Source organism: Lepidochelys kempii, chromosome 6, assembly GCF_965140285.1.
Source record: "Lepidochelys kempii isolate rLepKem1 chromosome 6, rLepKem1.hap1, whole genome shotgun sequence".
NCBI classification, from domain to species: Eukaryota; Metazoa; Chordata; order Testudines; family Cheloniidae; genus Lepidochelys; species Lepidochelys kempii.
In genome coordinates, this window is record NC_136385.1 from 26,263,858 (window position 1) to 26,278,341 (window position 14,484).

The window sequence follows — 14,484 nt, forward strand, 5'->3', positions numbered from 1 at the left end:
AAACTATTTTTGAAAATCACATTCCAGCAGTGACCCCCCTTAATGTCACAGCAGTATAAGGGTGTAATCACTGAAGCAAGGAATGTGTGTTGAATGGATGTAATAATCCCATATCGACCATACGACCAAGCTTGTTACTGGAGCAATGAATTCCTATTCCAAGAAGTGAGGCCTCGGCATTCAAGGGTTAGTTTAATAGAGCTGGCAGTAATTTCTTTTGGATTCCGAAGCCTTCTCTGGAACAGAGCCTGCCCAGGGTGGTGAACAATGGCCACCAGATGGCTTGTCACAGGTGCTGGGTGGAGCTGGTTCCCATGTATCTTTAGCTACATGCTGTGGGCCAGATCCTTAGCTGGTATAAGTGGGCATGACTCCACTGAAGTCCAGTTTGCACCAGCTGAGGACGTAGCCCCAAGTGTCGTGGCAAGCCAGCCTTCTTTGCAAGGGAGGGGTGGTAAAGGGAGTGTGGGCTGACAGACAGGAATAAAATTTCTATAGCCAATGCATTCTGATTTAATTGAGGAAAAAGAGACACTGGTAATAGGCAGGGACCCAATCTTGCTCCTGTTGAAGTCAATGGGAAGACTCCTAGTTTATTTCAGTGAAGGGTGGGATCAGACCTCAGGCTTCCTATTGGCTGAGCGAAAAGGAGTCTTTTTCATGTGTGAGCCCTTTTTTCTTATATCTCCAACCTGTCCATTGATGGGCTGTGTGCATTTGGGTGATTGATACAATGTACAAATGCCTGGAAAACAAAGGCCAAACTGAATAGTGCAGGGTGGAGTTCGGATTAAAATATCATTATTTTTGCAGCATTGACAGTCATTGTGCATCTCTTTTCTCTTAGATAAAGATGCCTTGAACAAATGGTCTCTGCACATGTGTGCAAATATCTGCTGAAGTAGGTTGCGTTTTTACCCAGTCCTGGACAATGGGATTATTTTACTGCATGGAGGATGGTGCTGTTTAATGGTTAGAGTGTGGAATTCATGCTCTACTTCGAGTAGTGTCCCTATGGGTGCTCCACTGTAGTGTGCTTTCGTCCCTACACTGCTGATCCGAGAACTTCCGTAGCTGTGTCCGTTAGGCCAGCACATCCGCTGTCTCTCCTCATGCCCTGCCCCGAGGCTAGCCAGCGAGTGCAGGCTAACCCTCCTCAGTTCCTTCTCAACTGCCCCGGCTAGAGACGGAGCTATTTGCAGTCTGTGACAACCATTACTCTCGCTTTACATTTCTATAGCCAGTTAGTCTCCTGGTACGTAGCTGTAATTGTAGTTTTCTTCTTCTTTCCCATTTTTTTCCCTGAAAAAATAATTTAAAAAAAGCGACTTTATTTTTTGCCACTTTTTCTCATTGGGGACCCTCCCCCCAACATGATATGCCCAGTTCACTGGGCTTCAAGAAGCGCCTCTCCTGCAAAGAGGCGATCCCTGTCACAGACAAGCGCTCCCGGTGCATTCGCTGCCTCAGGGAAGGCCACATTCCACAAAAGTGTGGTCTCTGCCAGCAACTCAGGCCCTGGTCTCGTAAGGACAGGGCGTTGAGACAGAAGATCATCTTCATGGAGGCAGCCCTCCGACCAGTGGTGAGCTGGAGCCGGTTCACACCGGTTCGCATGAACCGGTTGTTAAATTTTGAACCAGTTTTAGAACCGGTTGTTAAAAATCGTTACGGCTCCCTGAGCTCCCAGCCGGGGAGGCTCCTCCTGCCCCTCCCCCGCCTTCCCCCCTCTCGCGTGCCTCACCGCCGGCACTCTGGAGCGCTGCTGGGCAGCTCGGCAGCTCCTGTTGCCTTGAGCCGCATGGTAAGGGGGTGGGGCTGCGAGCTCCAGCGGGCCACATGGCATCCATACACGCTGCCCCGAGTGGCCAGGGCTGGGAGGAGGGGTTGGATAAGGGGCAGGGAGGGGGTGGAGGTTCTGGGGGTGCGGTCAGGGAACGGGGGGGGCGGGGGTAGGCGTGGGAGTTCCGGGGGGTCTGTCGGGCAGGGCCGGTGCAACCTACTAGGCGCATTAGGCGGCTGCCTAGGGCGCCAAGTGGTTGGGGGAACCAAAAAGCGGTGCCTCCCCACGTTTTTTTAAACAGCGGAGCACAAGGCTGCCGCTGCTCCCCGGCTCCAGAGGGGCCGCCCACGGTGCGGCCAGTCCCTCCCCCCGGGGGAGCAGCTGGCAGCGGAGCGGGGAACGGGAGGGTCTAGCCCTAGCAGCTGCGCCTTCTTCCCGGCACCGCTGGGTGTTTACTCCGCCTGCAAGGTACCTAGCTGGGCCGCGGGGAGCCGCACGGGCCCACGGAGCGCCGCTGGGTGGGCAGGTCCAGTGCCTGGCCTGGGGAATGGTGTATGTGGGAGCAACCTGGGCACCTCTCCCCCAGCCAGTGCCACCCCCTCCAACACCCACCGACCAGCTACCTTCTCCCCTGTGCACCCCCCGGCCCCAACAACCCACCCTGTCCTGCCACTTTTGCCTCTGGGCAACCTCTACCCGGCAACCCCCCCTGCAAGCCACGGTCACCTTCACCCCTGCATCAACCTCGGGACCCCCCCCACCTGCCATCTCCCTCCTGCCCACTCCTCCCTTGTGCAAACTCCTCCCTGCCACCTTCACCCCACTGCAATAACCCCAGGCACATACACACCCCCATCTGCCAGCCCCTTGCAACAACCCCCTCCTGCCCACTTCTCCCTTGTGCCACTCCCTCCCTGCCACTGCATCCCCTGCAACAAGCCCCTTTTGCCTCTGTGCAATCTCTTCCCTGCCACTACACCCCCACCACCTCCACCTCTTGGCACATCCCTTAAATCAAAACTTTTTATAGGGAACTGGTTGTTAAGATTTTGGCAGCTCATCACTGCCTCTGACCCTTTCCAGACCTGCACCAAGAGCTACCTGTCAGACATGAGTCTTCCCCACAGGCCTCAACATCCAAAGTCTGTGGGTTGAAGAAACCAGCCGCTGAGCCCTCTCAGAAGTCCCCACAGTGAGCCCCGAGCTAGCCGTAAATGATCTCTGGCATGCTCGGTGTCCTCGGTACCAGTGGCACCAAGACAATCCCATCCCAGTACCCAAGGCTCATGAAGATCTACAGCCGCAGATGCCAGTGATGCACCTACGGATCCGGTGGACACAGGCATCGAGTCAGCGGCACCAGGGGACAAGAACAGGAGTTAGCACTCCTCTAAGAAGATGTTGCTGGTATACAATACTCCATTGGTACCATCATCGATGCCCCATGCTGCACCAGAGAGACCGGTGTGACCTAGATCTCCGTCCTTCCCGGTCCTGCCAGTGGCACTGAGGGATCTCCATGTAGCTGACACACTGGAGTCTCCTTTTCTCGGTACCAAGACCTCTGCACTGAGTCTTCATCTGGCACAGGAGTCTTCCCCACTGCACTGCCCTGCCATGTTCCCCCGTTCTCTCAGACTCAGACAGCAAACCAGAGAAGGCAGTATTGCAGTACCCCCCACCCCAGGCTCCCTGTGGTTCCCAATACCAACAGAGTGCCTGAGCATATCCTCAGATGGCCCCACCACCACCATCTTGGTACAGTTAACCATGGGCACCACAACTGGGCTCTATGCCACCACCACTACAGTGGCCATACTGGACCTCTTGAGCTTCTAGCCCCACTCAAGAACCCTCGAGATGCACCCCATCAGCTGTGGCATCCAGAGCTTCTGAACCTCCAGAAGAATTCGTGGTGGAACCAGAGGGCACCACTGAGGAAGAGGTGACTATATCTTCCTCCTCCTAAGATGAGGCCGTTATGCCTCCACTGCCTTCTCTGGCTGATGATTTTCTCTTCTTCCACGACCCAGTGAAGAGAGTGGCAGACACTCTTCATATACCACTAGAAGAAGTCAAGGACACCCATCACAAACTCCTTGACATACTCCATTCATCCTTGTCCTCAAAAATTGCCCTCCCTATTAATGAGGCTCTCCTGGACCCCACAAAAACCATATGGCAGACCCCAGGATCAGTGGCACCTACCTGCAAGCAGGCAGAAAAAAAATATTATGTCTCATTAAGGGAGACAGAATTCCTCTTCTCCCACCCTCTACCCAACTCCGTCGTGGGAGACACTGTTAATTCTCATGGCCATCAACATCAGATGAGGTCTACTCCCTACGATAGGGACTGGAAGTGTTTGGACCTTTTTGGCCTCGGCCACGTTACAGTTTTGAATTGCCAATTTCCAAGCACTATTGGTGAAATATGACTGCAGAAACTATTCAAAACTGGACAATTTTATTGAACCGCTGCCTGAGTCATACCATGACCAATTTAAAGCCATTATTCAAGAGGGACAGTTAGTGACCAAGGTAGCGCTATGATCTGCCGTCAGTGCAGCCAACACAGTAGCCAGGTCCATCTCCACAGCAGTGGCTATATCTGTCAGGCTGCCTGAAAGAGGTGCAGTTCACATTGAAGACCTTCCCTTTGAAGTCACTAAGCTCTTCACGGAGAAGATGGACGCCTCTCTTCACACACTGAAGGATTCTAGGGCCACTCTCTGCTCACTGGGCATCTATATGCCAGGACAAAAGAGGAAATATAGTCCACAGCCTCAGCAGAAACCACGCACCTCCCAATACCCAACTCAGTGCTACTACTGAGGAAGAAAACTAAGTTCCCGAGGCATAAACCATCTGGCCCACAATCTTCCACATCCTAGCCATCCACTTCCAAGCACCAATTTTGATGTGTTGATCAAAGCATCGATAGACCACTCCCCCCAAACACTACAGCTGATCACCACTATCCGCTGATTTGGCTACCATCTGGCAATGTTCCGCAGCACCTGGGAACGTATAACATCGGACCAATGAGGCTTACAGATCTATCCATTTTACCTCCCTACCCCTTCTACAACACCTTTCCCTGTCCCTCTTCAGGGACCCTTTTCATGAGAGTTTACTATCACAAGAGGTAGATTGTCTCCTCCAGTTAGGAGCCATAGAACCAGTAGCTCAACATCTACGAGGCAAAGGGTTCTACTCTCGCTATTTCCTAATACCCAAGAGGAAAGGAGATTGGAGAGCTATACTAGACCTTAGAGCACTCAACAAGTTTGTCAAAGTTCAAAATTCAAGATGATCACTCTAGCAATGATCATTCCAGCATTGGAACAGGGAGAATGGTTTTCAGCCCTCAACCTTCTGGACGCCTACTTCCATATCTCAATCCTACCGTCTCACAGACGATTTCTCAGATTTACCCTAGGACAAGACCACTACCTGTACAGAGTACTCCCCTTCGGGCTATCATCTGCCCTGATGTATTCTCCGAAGTTCCCTCAGCAGTGGCCGCGCACTTGCACTCCCAAGTGCAAATCATGATTTACCCCTATCTGGAGGATTGCCTCTTCAGAGCCCAGTCTCTCCATGAGGCCCACCGAATCTGCAATAGACTTTTTCCCAGAACTGGGGCTACAGATCAGCGCCCAGAAAACAACCCTCGTTCCAGCACAACACCTGGAATTCAAAGGCGCCGACCTCGACTCATTACAGGCCAGAGCTCTCTTACCTCAACACAGATTCCTCTCCTTGGCCATACTCATTGAGACCATTCAAAACAGCCCACAAATATCAGCTTGACACTGCCTCCAACTCTTGGGGCATATGGTAGTGGACACAGTGGTAATACCACATGCCAGGCTTCACATTCCATGCCTCCAGATGTGGTTCATCTCAGTTTACAGACCAGAGACACACTAGACAAACCCCTGTCACTACCCACAAGGATCAAAAACTCCTTAGACTGGTGGAAGGACTCAGCCAATATTTGCAAATGGATCCCCTTCTCGCAACCTCCTCCCCTCCATCGTTGCTTCTCACTACCGATGCATCGCGCATAGGATGGGATATGCATCTAAACAGCCTCACGATACAAGGCAGGTGGTCAACCATGGAGATATCCTTTCACATCAACCTCCTCGAGCTCAGGGCAGTCAGGAATGCCTGTGCCCATTTCCTCCCGCTGATCAAAGGATTACACATGAGAGTGCTAACAGGCAACACAGCGTGTATGTACTACATAAATCAACAGGGGGAATCCAGGTTGCCCTCCCACTGTGTGGAAACGATGAGACTATGGAACTGGTGTATCTCTCACGACATCGGACTGTCCACGGCTTACCTCCCGGGCACACAAAACTCCATAGCGGACCGGCTCAGTCACAAATTCCCACCTGACCATGAGTGGGGGATAAACCCAGCAATACTTCATGACCAGTTCAGGAGGTGGGGGACACCGATCACAGACCTGTTTGCCACTCAACTGAACAGGAAATGTTCACACTACTACTATGGAGCAGAGGTAGGACAACATTCCCTGGGTGATGCTTTCCACTTCCCCTGGGACAGGGGCATCCTCTATGCCTTTCCTCCCTTTTCCCTACTGTCGAAAGTCCTATTGAAAATAAAAAGAGAAGGCGCACACGTCATACTGATCACTCCCACTTGGCTGAGGCAGACCTGGTACCCTTACCTGTCACAGGTCGCGATATGCCTGCCAATCTCTCTCCAATCCACTCTGTATCTCCTCTTGCAGAACAGAGGATGCACCCTACATCTGAACCTGGGGATTCTTCGCCTCAAGGTGTGCCTGCTTCATGGTTTCAACACCAAGAGAACTCCTGCTCGAGGGAGGTACAAGAGAGAGTACTACACAGGAGAAAGTCCTCGACACCTGCGAAAATGGCCCAGGTTCCAGATTTGGTGTACTTCCCAACAAACTCCCCAACATGCGCGGCTCTTCCACAGATCTTAGGCTATGTACTGACCCTAAAAAGATCTTGACTATCTCTCAACTTTCTGAGTCCACCTGGCAGCCATAGCAGCCTTCCACCAGCCAGTAGAGGGATACTCAGCCAGTAGAGGGATACTCAGTTGTCATACCCAACCACTAAAAGATTTCTCCAGGATACAGTAAATCTTTTCCCACAACCCCGGCACCCTAACCCCATGTGGGACCTAAACCTGGCATCGAAAAGGCTGACTAGGCCTCCCTTTGAACCCCTGGCCACCTGTTCATTTACATATCTCTCTATGAAAACAGCCTTCCTGATAGCAATGAGGAGGAAGGAGGAAAATAGCCGCTCTGATGGCACATCACCTCTACACGGTATTCTTTCAGACAAGGTTACGCTCAGGCCACATCCAAAATTCATACCTAAGGTAACCTCCCTGTTTCACATGAACCAATTGATTCACCTTCCAACCTTCTACCCAAGCCTCACCGAGACAACAGGGAGACTATATTATGCACGCTAGATGTCAGGAGAGCCCTAGCCTTCTATCTGGATAGGATGAAGGTTTTCAGGAAGTCCCCAGGGCTTTTCCTCTCCCTTGCAGAAAGATCCAAGGGCTCAGCAATATCAGCCCAGAGACTCTCCAAGTGGGTCTCGAACTGCATCAGACAGTGTTACCAAGTTCACAATAGGACCACTCCAGATACTATCCATACACACTCCACAAGGTCGATCTCCTCATCCCTCACTTTCTTCAAGAATGTCCCTATCTCAGAAATCTGTAGAGCAGTGACATGGGCGTCAGTCCACACCTTCGCAGAACATTATGCAATCACTGGAGACTCCACCTCTGATACCATCTTCAGCTCCACAATGCTGTCATCTGTAACTGACCCAACTCTGAAGTCCCAGCCCTCATGTGGTGGGTACTGCTCGGGAGTCACCTAAAGTGGAGCATGAATAGGGACACTACTCAAAGAAAAAGAAGTTACTCACCTTGTGCAGTAACGATGGTTCTTCGACATGTGTCCCTATGGGTGCTTCACAATTCACCCTCCTCCCCTCTACTTCCGAGCTCTTGCCAATGACTGTGGTAGAGAAGGAACTGCAGGGGGTTAGCCTGCATGTGGTGGCTGGCCTCGTGGCAGGGCACAAGGAGAGACAGCACATGTGTGGGCTTAACAGACACTGCTAGCAAAGTTCTCCGATTGGCAGTGCAGGGATACAAGCATGCCTACAGTGGACCACTCATAGCGACCAAATCTTGAAGATCCACTGTGACTGCACCAAGCAAGTACCTTCCCCAAAACTTTCAAAAATAACTAGTGCCTTTTTGTGTCCAGTTTAAGTCACATGAAAAGGGCATGATTTTCAGAAACTGTGAACACCCTCCCTCTAAAAACCAGGCCCCTTTAAGGTGTCTCAGTGTAGACACCCAAAAATGGAAGCACCCCAAATCTCTAAGCCAGGTTTGAAAATCTTGGCTGTGAATCCTGGATTCTAATCCTGACTTGGCGACTGACTCACTGTGTAACCTTGAGTAAATCACATGCCACTCCCCGAGCTTCAGTTCCCCCAGTCTCTAAAATGGGACTAATAATGCCTACTTCAGAGATCTGTTGATTCCTTCCAAGGAAACACACTGAGTATAGAAATGCAAGGGATTATTCTTTATTATTAATCTCATTAGTCATATCATTTTAAAGAAATGGCGTAATGCAGCTTCTGTGCCAGATCTCACTGTTCAGAATTAGAACTGGGCATGGCCTTGGGTTGAATTGAGAAGAGGGAGAGAGAGTGTCCATGGAGGGTACAAGTGTGTGGGGGGAGGCTGCGTGTATGCACTTATTAAAGGTGGGATCAGGGGTGCTGATGTGACTTGCACTTTATTTGCACAAATAATAAAGCACTGTGACCCCCACCATCAGCAACAAATTGCTCTCTGGTTGCCGCAGCGCCTTTCCATCAAACCTGACATCTTGACAGCGGTGGCTGTGGCATGGTTTCTTAGGCAGCTTATGAATTATGGTTGATATTTCGGATGCCAGAGACTAATCGCAGCGCGGCGCTGGGGAGTATTTCCTCGATAAATGTTAATTTCACAAATCATGTTTGACTTTTGGTTTATGATTTAATTTGTGACAAGGGGCTTTGGTTGAGTAGATTCCTAATGCATCCATGAATCAAATCCTTTTTCCACAGTTTGTTTAGCGCTGAAAATGAGTTTAAAAAGAATAATAAAAATTCGGCAGCATAGCTGTGTTAGCGTAGCAGTCATATCTACTCTGGTTCGGTTTTTTTAATTGGGATATTTAGAGAGACAAAGTTGGTTATAAGGCTTAAGGCTTTCAGTTCCTTTCCAGCATATTGATTTGTCTTATTTAACCACATGACTGCAGAATATCATGCCAGGTACATAGGGCAAAATCACAGCTCCATTGTGTCTCACTGTGTACAGCACCCTCTATAAAAACACTACAGTAGTGGGCCAAAGCAACAGCACTGTTGTTGCCAGTTGTTTTTAGTAGTATTGTTTCTTATTTGTTTTACAGGAGCATCAAAAGCCATCAGCAGAGATCAGGGCATATTGTGCTAGATGCCGTACAAACACATTATTAGAGACAGTCCTTGCCCTGCACATTTTATAATCTAAATAGACGAGACAGACAAAGCGTGGGAGCAAGGGAAGATTATTATCCCCATTTTTCAGATGGGGAATTGAGGCACTGTGGCCTTGTCTAGACTTGATCCAATGTTGTTTAATATAGTTATTAACTGTCTAGAATGGAGGGTGAGCAATGAGGTAGCAAAATTTGGAGATGGCACAGTTATTTAGGCTAGTTGAATCCATTTTGAGTCCAGAAAAGGCTGAGGAACTTCAGAGAGACCTAAGCAAGCTAGGTGAATGGGCAACACAATGGCAAATGAAGTTCAACGTTGATAAGTGCTAAGCGATGCTCACTGGAGGGAAATACTTGAACTACTCACACACCTTGTGATGTTCTAAATTAACTGTATCAACTCAGAAGAGGGACCTGGGCATCACTGTGGAGTGCTCGGTGCAGATATCTGCTGATTGTGCAGCTATTGTGGAAAAAAGCAAACGCTGTTAGGATGCACAAGGAAGGAGATGGAGGAAAAACTCAGATAACTCAGATGCCTTATTATAAATTGATTGGGCAGCCTTCTCTGGAGTGCCTTGTGTAGTATTCATGCAGCTTCTCTTCTCCCTGTCTCATAACCCAAGAAAAAGGGGACATTCGATGAAACTGAAAGGTAGTGAATTCAAAACTGATAAAAGGAAATACTTTTTCAATCATTATGTAGTTAGACTATGGAGCTCATTCCCATATAATGTCTTTGAGGCCAAGAATTTAGTAAGATTCAAAGAGGTATTGGACATTTAAACAGAGAACTGTAATATCCTGAAGTATAACACTTTGTGCAAACAAAGAGTTTTGAAAGGGATAAAAAATAAAATCATGATTCAGGGCATAAGATATTTTCTAACTATGAGAAATCAGGATGAGATCTGCATAGACAGCAGATTATCCCATAACTGCCTACTTTGGGATTCGTACACCTTCCTCTGAAGCCTCTGGTGCTGACCACTGGACTAGATGGATCACAAGTCTGATCCACTCTGGCAGTTCCTGTTTTCTTATGACTAGGATAAAGCGTATCTTTTAAATGCGTAACATTAAAAAAACCCAACCTTTAGTTCTAGTCAAGACAAGAGAAATTAAGTGATTTGCCCAAGGTCACACGGGAAGTCTGTAGCAAAACTGGGAACAAAACGCTGCTCTTCTGAGGCCCAACTAAGTTTCCTCTCTGCGTTGGGTAAGAGAGGATGCATAGGTGCACCACCCCAGAAGGAGCTCCAGAAAGGAATCGCAATTCATTGACACCCCTCTCAGCCACAGTGTCTCTGGAAGCTTCTGTTCTGCATGGGTCGGGGAGTTTGCTATGTAAACCCTTACCAAACACAGCATCCAGCAAGCTTTGCTAGTATCCATTCCTGCCCCCCATCCCCCCCACCCCTCACACACACACACATGCACACCCTGCCCCTTCTCATCCCACTTGTTCTTGGAGGGAGTGTCAGGCACTCAGGCCATATGCAGGTCATCTTTAATTGCCATGGACCCAATTCCAAAATAGACCACTCAGGCTGGTGTAGCTGAAAGCAGAACTTAGTCCTGTTGCTCATAGGACAACAATAGAAGCTTTCCATGGGATCTAGAGGGGAAAAGCAGGGAACACTGAGGGGGGGTGGAGGCAAGTCGAAGTGTGTGCAAAACCTGGGTCCAGAGCATGGGTCTATGTCATATAAAATAAATAGGTGAGTTGTGTGGAAATATATGGGCTATATTTCTATGTGGGGTTTTCTGGTGATTTGTATTTCACCCTCGAGGTTTATAACAACATCAGCACCCCGCAATGGGATTGCAGCCTCATAATTCATAGTTGCCTGCCTATTCCTTTCATAGCTCATAGCTGCTTGTGCAGTATTCTCTGTCTAGTGTGTATGTACACACAGTTTACAGTTACACAAAGGATATCGACATACACACTAACCCCTTTAGAAATCTGAAAGCAGATTTTTTTTTGCCCCCTCTTACTGTACATAAAGAAGTTCCCTTCCCACATGAATTGGCCCTGGAGAGAAATGGTGTGACTAGCATGCAGGTAGAAGGGAGCTGTGTACACACCATTCATAACACTACCACTGTGAGCTGGGGAATGGTTTCTTGTTAAAAACCTGTTGTGTGTTAAATAAGGGGAAGCAAAAAAAACATGCTGCTCTTCACCTGTGGAAGTGGTTGGTGCATATTTTACTAGGGAGCAATTTGAAATCATATTTTAAGTCACAGATATGCATCTTATTATTCAATAGGTCTGGGCTTTCCTGCAGGCTTGCAAAAGCAATTAACCTGCTATTCAAGGAGCTCTTAGCATAGCAAACCCAGTGCCACCATTTAGCCCAGAATGTGCGTTATAATCTCATTTCCAAAGGAACTCCACCTGACAGATAGAACTTAGCAACAGAACCCTTTCAAGGAAGGGTGGAGGTACTGTCTGTCTAGCTATTTTACCTATCTATCTCTTAGGTCTTGTTTGGATGTTGGGTTAGCATCTGTCTAGCCAGAACTCGGTTTAAGCATCACCATGAATGCTAACATGCTTCTCTAGACAGGCAGGCTGATGACAATACATACAGGGCCACACTCTGACTTCTGCTTTCGCTCTCACTCTTTCCTTGTGGCTATTTTTAAAACAATCTCGTAGCTCAAGAAGGCTAGTTACAGGACATATATTAATTAGCTCCCCATCTCCTTGTAGACCTAATAATGGCAACTAAGAGTGGTTCTTTCCACTTACCCAAATGCTCTCTGTGTTCTAGCCAAAACCTTAAGGACGATATCACTCCATAGCTGCCAATTTACAAATCTCCACCCCAGGCCAATGCCGAGGCAGATACCATGGTGATGTGCGTGATGTAAAAGTATAGGAAGAAGTCCCCACCTCGCAGCCATTATCCTTGTGGCTAAGAAGGATTTGATTCAATGCCTTCAGCCTGTTGACTGCTGTGGTTGACCATTCAGTGGGGCAATCACAGTTAGATACATCACCACACCTCAGGATAAGCATGCTGCTTCTTCCACAGCACTCCCAGCCACCCCACAATTTGGCAGCAAGAGACAAAAGTATTATAGAGTACTTGATAGTGAGGTTCACCTGATGTGACCATAACGAAGAGCAAACACACTCTGAGTAAGTCATGGGGAATAGAATTTGTGGTCAAAAAGCACTGTCTTTACTCAGTGCGCCTCAAAGGGCTTCACAAAAACCTTGAGCTATATACCGATCATGCACTGACTGCAGGAAAATTCAGTAGCCATTATGTGTCCAGAAACAGAGCATAGGTCTGGAAGACAGGATACCTGGTTTCTGTTCTTGACTCTGACATTAAGTCATGGCTTGAGCTTGACCAAGTCAGATGACTTTTGGGCTCTGTCTCCTCTTCTTTGAAGTGGGGGAGGGATGATATTATTCACTCACCATTTTAGAGGCCATGGGCTCAGGTTTTCAAGTACTCAACCTCTACAGTTGGGCCCACATTTTGAGGAGAGCTCAGCTCCCATTGGGCACCTAAGTAAGGGGCAGGTTCTCAAAAATGCTGAGTACCCAGCAGCTCCGGCTGTGACACACGCGGTCAGATTTTCAGAACTGCTCAGCACCAAATACATTGAAGTCATGTGAAAACTTGGCCCTTCCAGCTCTCCAAATAAAAGATGCTATGTCACTGCAAAGTGCTGTTACAGTTGGTGGTGGATGAACCTCAAAGGTTTGGTTCTCTCTCACAGAATCAGGTTGTCTCATGGGAATTTGCTAGGAAACCTGGTAAGATAGAGAGACGTATCTTTTTTTAAAAAAAAACCATGTTTTAACCTTTACATTTCAGACTCAATTCCCATTCTCAGCTCAGGTTTGATTATTTCATCCAAACCAGTTCAAGCATGCCATACAAGAACCCGCTTTAACTGATAGGGAGCATACTGGACAGACCACTGGGGTTATTCCCTACTCCTTTGAAAAGTGCCATTTGTTCTTTAACCCCCCCTCCAGACACCGCAGAAGCCATTCCTCCATCCTGCAGGGCAATGTCACTACTGGGCATGAGCCCAAATCTCATTGCAGGACTTAAAACCCATAACCTTCTGACTTCAGCGATAAGAATGCTACACATTGAGCCAATTAACGAAAACAGAATACCCCCTCCTACCCATGCACAACTCACAAGTCTGGCAGGTGCAGGATCTATTGACAGCAGGAGTCAAAGATCAGCAGTGTCTGCAGAGGCATTCATGTTGCCAGCCCTCTCCTGATTGTTTTTCTTTTAATTATGATTATTTCTGTTGAAAACTGATGCTGAGGTGAAAGAGGATATGAGAGAGGAATGGCACTGTTAGTGTCTTTTTTTTATTGGCAGCCCTAGCTTCTGAAATTAGACCCACATGTGGGAAAACCCTGCGTGGATTTCAAAAGAAGGAGTGCAGGTGTAAACAGAGTGCATCTGTGTCATGTTGGAGAGCATTGGGCTCAGCAAAGAGTGTCTTGAACTTTCATTCTTAGGGTTTCCAAGTGCAGCAAGAGAGACCAAAAACCAGTTCACCTGACTCGAAGGCAAACAGAAAAACCCCAGCCTGGGTTACAACTTCAATCAGGGGAGCTATACTTACCTAACAATTTTTGCCCCTTTGTCTGTGGCTGATTTGTTTGTATAGAGTGTCCAATAGTCCACCTGAGAGCTTAACTGGGCTTTCAGCTCTGCCATGTGCATCATCATGGGCCTCAGCAAGGGGTTAACTCCTTGCTTGCCAGAAAGCCAGTTGGACACAGGTCCCTGTGACAGCCGCGCCATGATGTGGGTGAGGGTCAAAGAGAGACATAAGTCTGTAAATAAAAGGGCCCCAAGCTCTCAAGAATAGGAACTAGGGGTGGTTTCAGGGTTCCAGATCAGCCAGTGACAGATATGCTACAGAGGACAGTGTGCTAGCTAATGGGTGTTGTCTCAGCCTTGCTCAGCCCGTACTGAGCATCCCTCCAGCCGGATGCGTTCCACATCATGTGCCCACGTAGGAGATGACTGCGGTGCTTTGGCATGCACGACTACACACCATAAATAGCAGCCACGGCAGCCCTCGAAACACCTTTCATCACCAATAAA

General features: G+C 48.4%; 1 protein-coding gene across 9 annotated transcripts in view; it reads left to right on the plus strand.

The window, feature by feature from the left end:
• Positions 1-14,484, plus strand: part of BRSK2 (BR serine/threonine kinase 2) — a 427,682-nt gene that overhangs the window by 290,562 nt on the left and 122,636 nt on the right. The gene's annotated exons all lie outside the window — the stretch shown is intronic.